Source organism: Taudactylus pleione, unplaced genomic scaffold (assembly GCF_031769625.1).
Source record: "Taudactylus pleione unplaced genomic scaffold, aTauple2 ptg000162l, whole genome shotgun sequence".
In the NCBI taxonomy this organism is placed as follows: Eukaryota; Metazoa; Chordata; class Amphibia; order Anura; family Myobatrachidae; genus Taudactylus; species Taudactylus pleione.
The window spans coordinates 8618185-8631460 of record NW_028284564.1 but is presented as its reverse complement, the minus strand read 5'-3'; the positions used below and the strand labels follow the sequence as shown (position 1 = coordinate 8631460).

General features: G+C 44.1%; 1 protein-coding gene across 1 annotated transcript in view; it reads right to left on the bottom strand.

Annotated features, from left to right (window-relative positions):
• The window catches only part of MEGF10 (multiple EGF like domains 10), a 149341-nt gene extending 136744 nt beyond the window's left edge, over positions 1-12597 (bottom strand). Inside the window, exon 1 of the mRNA XM_088475109.1 lies at positions 12433-12597. The gene's annotated coding sequence lies outside the window, so the exon portion shown is untranslated. The remainder of the gene's footprint in view (positions 1-12432) is intronic.
• Between the last annotated feature and the right edge of the window lie 679 nt (positions 12598-13276).

Here is a 13276-nt window from a genome sequence, read left to right as displayed (position 1 = left end):
ACATAATGGGGGTAAGGTGCAATCAGGGAGATTGCTGGACTCTTCAGGGAGTCAGGGAGATTGCTGCTATTTCAGGGAGTCTCCCTGACAATCAGGGTCGGCAAGTATGATTTTAATACTATACCTAATCCTTACCCCTAACCCTCCCCCTAGTGCCTAACCCTAGCCACTCTCCCCACAGCCTAACCCTAACTTCCCCCTAGTGCCTAAGCCTAATCCACCCTCCCAGCAGTGACTAACCCTAACAGATGGCATTCTGAGAATCCTGACATTTAACATAGTGACATTGTGAACATGTCAACATTCCGAGGAGGTAGAAATGATGCATGTCAACATGTTGAACCAGGTCAACATTCTAGTGTTGACATTATGAATATTGACATGGTAACTGTCGATCATGTGACCGGAAACCGTTTACATAATGTCTAACATTGTCTGTAGAGACCCTTGTGCAGTATATGCTTTTTAACGCTAATAATCCAAAAAGGTGCTTAATCATTTGTTATTTTCCCTTCATCCCACATGTTGCCAAAACGAGAAGCACTGTGCATAATTTATTTTCACACTTTTCTCATTGAGAACAATGAGACATTTTATTATCAGTATTCACGTTTGGTAGAAAACCTGATTTAACAGGTATCTTTTTCAAAGTGACTCCTTACAAAGCAACTTTAAGCTCACTTAAAACTGGCATTCATGCATGGCTGCTTTTATGTATCGTGCTCCCATAGGTTTCAATATATTAAGCAGTGAGTACAGAATCTCCTTAGAAATCATGACTAATGTACTTGTAAAATGATCTGGATGGGGAAGCATGATAGACTTTCCAATTATGAAATTCCATTTATTTTCAAGAGTGAAAAATTACATTCTTTTACAATTACATGCTAAGTAAATCAAGAGATTTTGCTACTGCCATTTCCATGTACAGTATTTTCCAACTGTGTGAAATCAAGACTGAGAACCATTCATTTAAAGAGAATCTATCCCTTTCATACAAGCAACACAAGTGTTGGCAGGTATAGGCTTATCTGCAGGTAAAGACATCACAGCAGTAACTCCATGATGTTGTACGACACATTAACTCTATTATGTTATGATATAAAAAGTTGGGAGTTCTATGGAGTCTTTATAGTAGGGATGTGCGCCGGACCATTTTTGCCGCATTTGGATTTGGTTCTAATTCGTCGTCCGGCTTTCGATTTGGATTTTTTTACAAAAATTTACAAAAAAAGCTAAAATCACATTAATTGAGCTTTTTTTTCTTCCTAGAGTAGTATTGTTAACCTCAATAACATTAATTTCCAGTCATTTACAGTCAATTTAGACCACCTCACAGCTTATAATATTTTTTTCTCCATTATTGGCCATAGGTTGCAGTGAGCTTACTGGTTACTAAGCGACAGAGCAGCGGCACAGACACCACAGAGTCACAGTGCTTGTATACACAGAGGGTTAAGGCACATGGAGTCACGGTGCTTGTATACACAGAGGGCTAAGGCCCACTGAGTCACATTGCTGGTATACACAGAGGGATAAGGCCCGCAGAGTCACGGTGCTTGTATTTTTTTTTACACAGAGGGCTATGGCTCACGGAGTCACGGTGCTTGCATTTTTTATACACAGAGGGCTTACAGCACCAACAAATAAGTTTTTTATTTTCTATTTTTTTACTTTTTTTTACACACAGCCACTTCTTGCTGTCAGTGTGCCCCCTTACACAGTCACAGCCGCGTGTGAGTCTCTGGACACAGCACTTAATCAGCAGAGTATAGCGCAGCATCAGCGTGCAGTGTATCCCCCTATACAGCCACTCAGCCAGCCAGTGATCAGCGTGCCCCCTCTCAGCCAGCCCGCCCAGTTGCAGAGTAGCGCACAGTCTTGAGCGTGCATGACAAATGGTGCCGAGTCACGGCGCCTTATGTAGAGACGACCTCTCGCCTCTCGCGAGAGTTCGGCACTCTCGCGATATCCGATGTCAGGACGCTGGCGTCGGGCTTGCAGTGGGGATTCGAGTCGGTGGAAACACCCGAGCCTCAGCTCGGGTGGACTCGGATCCTCACTGTTCTGAGCAGTTCGGATTCCACAGAATCTGAATCACTCATCTCGTATAATCACTAAGAACAGATTGCAAAACACATTTAAGTGGTTCCAGTAGCCATTACTCAGATAAATAGAACACTTCAACTTTGATTACTGCCCCTGCTCCCAAAACACACACACACTTTTAAATCATCACCATAATTTGATAACTGCCAGTAGTCAAAACCTTCTTAAAGTCTTAAGCTGGGTACACACCTTTTCGATTCACTGATGATCGGATTAAACGCTCCTGATCAGCCGAGCAGTGTGTCACCGGTGTGAGCAGCCCACACAGGGCCAGTGCAAAGCTTCTAGGTACCCTAAGCAAAATTTCTACCTGCGCCCCCCCCAACTAAACGCGACATTTTTTTGCTGGAGGGCCACCGCCGGCAGTGGGGCGGGCTCCGGGGCAGCGCTCACCCCTGCAAACACGCTCATCATCCGGCCACGGCCTGGAGCAGCAGACGGCGGGCGGTGCGCAGGGCTGGGAGTAAGGTGAGCATCCTGCTGTAAGTGACCAGGAGGACAGGACAGGTGGAGCAAAGTCAGCGAATGGCATAATCACGCTGGAACCACAGTCCACTCAGCATGGTAACGGGCAACTCTCAGGATGGCTTTGAAACTTGGATGCACTGATGGGTGAAGTCATGCGTGGGGCGGAGAGAGCGAAGCTCAGGCGCTCAGCTATTGGCTCCACACACTGATGTTCCTCCCCCTCTTCTCTGCTCTTAGCCTAATAACCGGTGTTATGTAGTCATGGGGGGTGGAAGCGGGTGTACAGAGGCGCCCGCCGCCGGGGTAGGCAGTTTTTCCCAGGTCTCTCTGCCGGCAGGAGTCGCTTCCAGGAGAGAGGCAAGACCATGTCCCCTCTCCAAGGCAGATTCAGTGAGCCACCCATCCCAAGGCTAATGCTAGTATACTTACTTTCGGGATGCCGACGTCGGTATCTTGATCCTATCGGGATTGCATCTTCGGGTTCCTGACGGGCGTCTGGATTTCGGCATCGGTATACTGGCGTCCGGCATGCCGTCCGTCGGCGTCTTAGCCACATCCCATAGAATCAATGAATAATGAAGCTTAGTGTAGTGAGGGGAGAGTTACAGTGAGTAGGGGGTGAGACAGGCTCCCAGCACTCAGAACCATCTCTATGTGTGCCTCCCCAACCATTGACATCACTGCACGTCACTGGTATGAACCACAACGAACCTTGGAATGAAAAAAGATGGGGCCACCACATTGTAGCACTTCGTATACAGCTTCAGAGACTCAGTTGTACTCATATATATAAATGTCGCATATCAATTAATCAGCACAGACTGCTAGTACGACTTAGTCGAATCACATTGCAACTTAAGAAACTTTATTGCAGAGTCTCACGAGACCTGGCGCGTTGAGAGAGGCTGCATTCCAGGCCTGAAGAGGAAGCATGTTCCTAAAGTGAACATGTCATTTGATAGAATAATCTGGAGGTGAATGCATGTTGCAAAATTCCAGAATAAGAAGGTGGAGTTAAGTGAAAGGAAGACTTGCTCCTGGGACTTATCAGGGTTGTATTTACTCCACGGACTCATATCTGGACTTAAATGATAGTGTTGATGAGTGTCATCATACCAAGGTCAGGTGTATTTATAAGATCCACTGAACAAGTGTCCTGATGCTAAATGAAAAATGTCCAGACCACACACAACTACTGCAAGCTGGCAGATAACCACAAAAGCAACAGTCTTCTCTATAGACAGAAGAGGCTATGATACATGGTGAAGGAGAGTCAAGGATGCCAACAGATGACTGTTTTTAGATGTCTTCAAAGACTAGTTCAACTTTCATGTTTTCATCTCGTCTTATCTCATTCCAACCGTTGCACATCACCAGCAGCTGCACAGAAGTACCCGTTGTCAATAGCTGCTTTATCATTGGCTTCTGATTATGCTCCTATCTTACAAATATTCTTAGACACTTTTTAATTCAGCAGCTACAATAGTTATGTCACTATAACAAGTATATAAAGTATTCCCTCACCTTACTGATTGTAAGCCTGCCCTCCTGAAACAGACTCACAAATTTCAGGGTGTCCCAAGACTCTCCGGAGAGCAGGTCACCCTCAATAATATATGTGGACATTTTTCACTGTACTACAGAAGAAAAGTACAGTAAAATTCTTACAGTTATGCCCTTCTCTGTATCTCGCGGGCGGGTGCATTTTATTGTTCCCTGATTTATGGCACAACCGTTTATAGAAGAAGTCTTCTCCCCCTGGCATTTAGAGAGTTTTCCTTCAAAATGTCTCACTCACTGCAAGTGGCTCCCACACAATAAAGCAGCTGTCTTGGCTGCCGTTCTGCTTACATGGAAGCATTATATAATAATAAGCTCATAGAGCGCATGTGTGAGCAGCTACTTCAGCTGAAGTTACTGTCTATCATTATGGGGCCACGTACATGAAAAGAGTGATATACTGTATAGTATACACATACTGGTCATAAACCTATCTTAATTGAAGGTACAAGAGCTTTCTTATGACCAAATGCTCTTATTATTGTTTCTATCTGTACTGTTTTACTTTGGGGTCAGATGTACTGTACAGATAAGTATAGGAACAAGGGTCATCAGTCTTCTGCCTTTGTCACCTACTGCAAGTAACAGAAGTACTGCACTTTCACAATAACACTAGGGGCCTTAATTCAGTGATGTACGCTGTTGCGTCCGCTCTTGTGTCTGTTGCCGGAGTCGCGGCTGCAATCATATGCAAATGCTAGTATCACCACTTACCCTTTAGTAGTAGCCAGTGTATGAATGTGCTAGGACTGAGATACCCACGCGTTTCTGCTCTGCTAAAAGCACGGACAAGGTACAACATTTTCATTTTAAATGCCGCATTGGGATGTTTGGGGTTATTTGTAGACTTTCAAAGTCGTCCTACTGTACTTGACAATCCAGTGTCTGACAGTGCCAGCAAACATGAAACTACCGCACCATCTATGTCTTCCAGCTATGACTGCCACTCCCTTTATAGAGCTCCAAACAACCTGCTAGTGCTATGATAAGAATATATTTCCCATTCTCTATAAAAAAAATGTAATCTGATATATCCTAATCAACATTTTCCTCATAGTGTTTGTAAAACAAAACCTAATAATTTAAGGGAGCTCTCACGTCATCCAGACTATCAGGATTTTGTCCTGATTAAGGTGCAGTTGGGAGGCATGACCCACTGTTGCGTGCCCTTTAAATGCTGCGATTGTCAACATGACATTGAAGTGGTGTTTATGGTGAATGGGTGAAGAAAGGAGTGCACCCTTGCAAGCTCCAATGTGTGTGACTATGCCCACCTGCTATGGACACCCCCCCAAATGGTACATGGTTACACCGCCTTTCAGTTGTGCCCTGATTTCACACTGTACAATGTGTGGAGAAATGCAATAAATGACATAAACGCCAATAGTATTTTTTAGACAATGTAAAGAACAAAATAAGCAACACTCTATACAGAATGTAATTCACTTCAAAGCAGAAAACAACATGCATAAGGCATGAAGCATAAAAGATTTCTGTGTCAGTTCCCATAGATCAACATAAGCAAATTCAGCCACAAGGCACCCCTCCCTGACAATGGCAAATTACTTAACAGCAGTTCAAACAGAAGTCATCAAACACAAAGATCCCCATGGAAAATAAGATCAATGTAACACTGATTTGCAACAGTTACATTATTTCACATCTTGACAACATTTACATTAAAGAACAATTTACAGCACAATGCGTTAGGATTAAGGGGGGTATCCACTCGTAGATATACAAACGACAGCATGATTACGACATTGCAATCGTGCTGTCATTTGTATAGCTAGTCATTTGTATAGCTAGTGATGTGCCTAGACTGAACGTTCACTCGTTCAGTCCCGGCACATCCCTCATCCCCTGTACATGCTGAACCTGACGAGATCATCAGGTTGACCTGCATGTACGGGCGATGTCGGATGTCAGAAGCGACCAGCGGGCACGCGCATCGCTGGTCGCTTCTGACCAAAACATGCCCGATGCATGCACGATGCATGCGCGATTTGCAAGCGATTGCACGATAACGATGTCGTTATTGTGCAATCACTTGGCTAAATCATTAAGTGGATACCCCACCATTACAGTGCTGCACAATATCCACATTAGACAGGGCCCCAACTAGGGGGGCTAACGGGGGACTTGACCCGTGTGCCGGACTTGACGGGGTGCTGGGGAGGGCTGTCGGGAGGCTAGGTTGCTGCTCTTGTGGGTTTGGAGCCGCATCCCAGCATTGAGAGGCACAGAGACACCGTCAGTCTAATGTGGTGCCGTTCACAAGCCAATCAGTGCTCATGGACCGACAGCCAATCAGCAGAGGCTGCTGGCCCATGAACTCCAATCGGTTCGCTAATGGCGCCACATTACAATGACGACAGTACTGACAGTTTCACAGCGTGTGGCAGCCAAGTCCCGCGCCACCCCGAGCTCACCCACCGCACGGTGGCAGGTAAGAGAAGGGAGATGGGGCCTTACTGTGGCTTAATATAAAAGAGGCCTTATTGTTGCATAATGTGTAAGGAGCCTTACTGTAGCATAATGTGTAAGAGGCCGTACTGTGGTATAATGTAAAAGGAACCTTACTGTGGCATAATGTATATGGGGCATTACTGTGGCATAATGTATAAGGGGCATTACTGTGGCATAAATGTATAAGAGCCATTACTGTGGCATAATGTATAAGGGGTATTACTGTGGCTTAATGAATAAGGGGCATTACTGTGCCTTAATGTATAAGGGGCATTACTGTGGCTTAATGAATAAGGGGCATTACTGTGGCTTAATGTATAAGGGGCATTACTGTGGCATAATATGTTGTAAGGGCATTACTGTGGCAGAATGTGTTGTAAGGGGCATTATTGTGTTGCATAAAGTGTTGTAAGGGACATTACTGTGGCATAAAGTGTTGTAAGGGACATTACTGTGGCATAATGTGTGATAAGGGTCATTAATGTGTCCATAATGTGTTATAAGGGGCATTACTGTGTCACAAAACCACACACCCTTTTTGGCCTCTGTGTTGTATTTTTTGTTGGGGCGCCAAATTATGGCCTTGCCCCGTGTGACAAAAATCCTAGTTTCGGCCTTGCATTAGACTATGCTTTGTGCAGCAATGTCAAACCAAAGATGGCACATTTCAGCAACTATGGCACTGTTGAATGGGACTCAGACATTGGAAATCTGAGGGAATGATATTGGGATACAGAATGTTTAATCTGGGAGTGAGCTGGGAACATTCACAGCAATGAAAGCATTCTCTCACCATGTATAGAGGCTTAAATAGGTGTGGCACGAAAAAATGTGTCATTTAGAGCATAAAAAAATCCATGCCAATGATGTTTAATGGTTTCAAACATGAGATCTCTATGCCTATGAAAGATTTTTAGCCACTAACTTAAGCACCTTAAGTTAGTGGCTACAAATCTTTTATAGGCATAGTGGTCTCATGTTTGAAACCATTAAACTTTATTGGCAGATAGTGGAACAACAGTATGATTACAACACTGTAATCGTACAGTCGTTCCTCATCCCCTATAGTGCCTACATTGAACGATATGTCGTTCAGTGTAGGCACCCTCCCTCACCTATGTACATGTCCAATCTGTCGTTATTGGCAGACTGACCGGCATGTTCAGGCGATGATTGATGTCGAAAACGACCAGCAGGAGCGTGCATCGCTGGTCGTTTTCGACATTTTAATGCCCGATTTGTGAACGATTAATGAGCGATTGAATGATAACAATGTCGTTATCGTTCAATCGCTCATTTTAATTGCCTAGTGGATAAGCAGCTTTACAGACCTGTATTAATTGGGTGGTTTGCAAATTTTTTAATTCCTATAATAAGAATTTTTTTATATTAAAAAGTTTATGCAGGGTAGAGGTTATGAGGTAGGCATCATGGACAAAGACAAAGAAATTAATAGTTGCAACTTTACTCGCCCCATTATAGAGTTAGGGTCAAGTATGTAATACCTACAGGGCACACTGTAGTTTTTTCGTCAGTGGTATGAAATACAGCCGGCCGCATGGCCGTGAGTTCGAATCCCGGCAGCGGCAGGCAGACAAATGAAGAAATACTGGCAGCGGCAGCCCCACAGCGCTGGAAATCCCGATCGTCCGTAGGTGAGTACTTACTAACCTAACCCCCCTAACCCTCCTTAGGGGTGCCTAACCCTAACCTCCCCCCCTGTGCCTAACCCTAATCCCCCCTCTAAGTGCCTAAACCTAAACCTAACCTCCCCTTCCCCACTGCCTAAACCTAAGTCCCCGGGGGTGGTGCCTAACCCTAACCTCCCCCAGGGGGTGCCTAACCCTAACCCTCCCGTGGGGTGCCTAACCCTAAGTCCCCCCCGGGAGCCCTAAACCTAACCCTCCCCCCCGTGCGGCTGTCCGCTCGCGCTGTCCGGCATCCCTTCGATTGGGATGCCGGGCGCCGGTCTCCCGCATCAGAAAAATGACAGGCGTCTAGATTTAGACGCCTGTCATTTAACCTCGCGGGGATAATGCAGTCAGGAAGCCGGCTGTCAGACTTACGTCAGCCGGCTTCTCGATTGCATCTCGTTTTTTCAATCCTGGCATATATACATTTTCTTAAATCACTACAAAATTATATACTGTATAAAATCACTATGGGGGTCTATTTATCAAAAAGAGAAAAAAAAAATCTGCACTGAAAATGGATCTGAATGGGTCATGATGAAAAGTTCCCCATGTTGCAAAACAAGCCAGGTCACACTTGCGCATAAGCCCCAGTACTGGCCTGGTGATGTGGTAATACACCTCTTATCATTGCTAGCTAGTATCGTGCTGGGTAACTAAGTATCATTCTGCTGAGCAGGAGAAATTACAGTGATAATAGATTTTTTTAACACAGCAATAAGCACATTTGTATTTACTTACTGTGTACTAACTAGAAATAGAGGTTAGCTAATAAGACTTTACAGATTTAGGTTACTGAAGGAGTGAAAGTAAAATCTGTCTTCTGGTGCGCATTGATCGAGTATCACAGCTGGTTACACACTGGAGCGATATCCAAGTTGGCCAAATCAGGAATGACAAATTGGGCATATCGTGCAGTGTGTATGCCCAATTTGCACGCTTTCACCTTTGCATGCGATATCGTGTGATTGGACATGCTGCACGGCCAATCACACGATATCTCAAGCGGCATCATACATATTAATGAAGGAAGGAACGAGTGATTGTTCCGTCGTTCATTAAATCGGGTAATGTGTACTGGCAATCATTCGTTGTACAGGGTCGCTCCAGTGTGTACCTGGCTTTAGGCAGAGCAGTAGAGGGTTTAGAGGCAAAAAAAAAAAAAAGATTCTATTATTATTGTTATTCTTATTCTTAACATTTATATTTATATATATATATATAGTGCTAGGCTATTCTTTTGCGCTTTACAATTGGGAACAAAACAGTAATAAAAATAGGTTAAGTATTAACAGAGAGAGAGGTAAGAGGGCCCTATCCGTGAGCTTACAAATTCTATTTAATTCTTTTGCCTTAGTACAGATAATAACGGTTATTTACGAAGTGCACAATGTACAAAGCATACAATCCATTTCTATTTGCGCAAATGAACCTAACTGACCGCCATAAAAAGAGCACGCCCACATCATGTCTTCATTCCGGATTTTGAACGAACCATATAAAAACATTTTATATGTATAAATGTGTATAATAAGGGTCTATGTAGTATGTACTAATAATTGCGGACCAACCACGATTATTACCTATCCATATCGCTGGTAATATTTTCATTGTTATTGAAAATATCCATGCTATGTACAAAGAGGAACTCCCAGGGACAGGGCCGGCTCCAGGGTTTGGAGCACCATGTGCCGGCCCTCGAGAAGGCGCCCTAACATCGTGCACGGCAAATTTGGGGGTGTGGCCTAATTACTATAGGCCATGCCCCCATGTGACGTTATTTGCAGGCGTGCCCGCATGGCACGCCTCCAAATAACGTCAGGCTGGGGTTAAAGCCCAGCACTCCGTCACTGGCGGGGCTTCCCCCAGCCCTCTCCCGTCAGTGAATGGTTGCCGCGCGCATGCGAACGGCATCCATTCACAGTCCGGGGGTCCGGCACCGCCGCACAGCTGCAGCGGTGGGGGTCCCCAACCTCCCGATTTGACCACCCGCTGACCACTTCAGCCCGCGGGTGGAACAGCGGGACAGTACTTTCCCGCTGAAATCGGGATACTGGGGAGGGGTGCCGCCCCTCTCCGGGTGGCGCCCCTGTGTGACCGCACTGGTCGAACACCCCTAGAGCCGGCCCTGCGCAAGGACAGTGGTTGTGGTAACTGCTTTCCATGCGAGTTATATCCCCAGCAAATTGGAGAAGTCTTTCACAGAAGTGAAAGACTTCTCCGGGGGAAGCTGACACTGCGCATGCACACAGTGTCTGCTTGCGGGGCCAGCCCGGGGCTGTGGGGGAGAGATCGAAAGGTCTCTCTCCTGCACCTGGAGCCTCCATAGGATTACAGCAGTTACACCATCTGAAGCTGGTGTAAACTACCGGGGCTAAACAATGGGAACTGTGGTCTGAAGTGCTAATTAGTACTTTGCTGGAGGTTTCTGTGAAATCTTCTGCATTGTGATTTTAGTACATAACTACAATACATACAATTGTGCAGAAACTGCAGTTTCTGCATAATTTTATGTAAAAAAACAGATTGATACATAGGTCCCTATAATGGTCAAGTGGAATCACAAATTGCCATATAAGATGAATGGTTCAGTTCTGCACTTCCGTAAATAACCCTTATTTGGTTGTATTCCTGAAATATTCAACTTTTACTCCCAGTATCTAACAGTATTACTGTAATTCCAAAGCTTAAGGAGGGTTAATGTCTTTTACACCTGCTTCCCACACAGCGGGTGTCTTTAATTCACTTTCCATGTCTTGCTCAAGACATCTCCTGTTTTTGCCAATAAAAAAAGTGTTTTTGCAGTGTACTGGGCAGTCAGTGGGCTGTTGCTGGAGCACTGGGTTTCAGTGACGAAATCTACAGCTGTCGACCAGCAGGTGTAAACACAAACAAACAAATCCAAGTTACAGTGCCACATCCCCCATATACAGTGCCATCAGTTTTGCTATGCATGCTTGCAACAGAATATTTAAAAATGAAAAACATGATATTCAGTATACATTTTGCACATATAAACTGCGATGTAGATGCCAAAAATATGCACTCCCTGTTTAAGCTAGCGTACAACAGATACAAAGTAACATTGCTTGTACTTGGCACCCCAAAAAGCCTAGGGGTCGACTACATTTTGGGTGGTACTCCAGCAATGGCACACTAATTTGCCACTAATTCACCCCATTTTTGCATATGGGTGTGCGATCTTGGAGCTACTGTAAGTGAGGAATATGTGCACACAAACACAGACCCCTAATATTTATTTATCTATCAGTTATCTACAATTCCAAGGCATTATAAATGCTATTTGGTAAAGCAGAAGGTTAAAAAGTCAACGCAAAGTAGGTACAAATAGCCCATGTATTGCCTGCTACCTACAGTATGTATGAAGTACAGTCAATAAGAAACTATACTCAGTTCTCTAGTTGTGCAAACTTTTTGTTACCAAATGCAATTTTCATGCCTCTACTACATATATGTTTCTGTTTATTGTGCCTTTATTGGTTTTTACTTAAAAAGCAAGTTATGCCATCATTTGCACTGTTACTATAATAACATTTGCTACAAAGTTTAATTGATCTACAATACAGGGAACAACTGCAGTTAATACACAAATCCCATTGGAACCTTTATCTTATAGTGAGTCCAGATTCTGTGGCTGACCTGCACCATGTAAGCTGCACTGGCCTCTGCATAGCTCTGGAATAAGAATTACAGCATGAAAAGGGCCATCTATCACTAAAAGCTATCAATGCATCGCATAACAGAAGATATGTCAGCAGAATAGCAATAAATAATTACTATGAGAAGTAAATGGCCCATCTAAATGCCTACAACAGTATTTACAAATAACACATATCAATGCAAACACTAGCAATCTACAGCTGTAATGCCAAATCAGAACTTTATCTTACATTCAAAAAAGTGAATGTACACTATGCAGAACGGTCCCTGACAAACTTTTTACTAAGCAATTCAAATACAAACATAAGATAAAGACAGTCTGCACAGCAACAAAATACAGATGCAATGAAATATAATGAGACTGATGGGGGCACTCAGCATCCATGTCCCAACAGTCTGGGTGTGGGCACATTTGCACTTTTAAAACACTTTCTTAAAGTTTTATGTTTCTTACCTCACTAGTGATTTTGAAGATAGTCTTCACAGGTCTGGATCATAAGGATCCCACGGAACCTGCTGAGTTTTCATTAATTTTTAACCATAACAAGTTGCACATGCAACGTGCTCCCAGCTGCTGTCTGTGGCTAGAAGGCTCCCTGCTGCTCTCTGTGCTGGTCTTGTCCCCAGACCTCTCGCTCACTCAGGCAGCAGCAGCGTTTTCTCAGAGCTCAGAGCCAGCAGTCACTGTTCCTCATAGACCCTTTCAGATGCTCTGAGGCTGGGGAGGGGGCGGTGACCACAGCCATCATTCACAGGCTGCCTCATATGGCTCTATTGTTAAATCTGGTGAGAAACGGACCAAAGGATTTCTCCTTGGAGTTTCATTCCATTATATTTTCTCAAAATCTGGTCTAAAAGAAATGCTGCAGTGATAGTAACTCACATTCTTATGCTTCCAGATGTATCGAGTGACCAGAAATGTAACCTTACTTACTGTAATAAGCCATCTTGTCTAACCAGATTGGATTTAATAAAGCTTGGAGAGAGATAAAATTGGAGATAAATAGCACCAACCGATCAGCTCCTAACTGTCACTTTACAGGCTGTGTTTGAAAAATGACAGGAGCTGATTGGTTGGTACTATTTATCTCCAATTTTATCTCTCTCCAAGCTGTATTAAATCTCCCCTAAGCAACCTGTGGTTCTGTAACTGTTGTGAAACTACAATTCCCGGCATCACCAGAGTATGCTGGGACTTGTAGTTCAACTACAGCTTATGAGGTACATTTAGCCTGCCTCTTGCACATGGCATGCAATGTTGATATTTAATACCACATGGTGAATCAAAGTGCCTGATA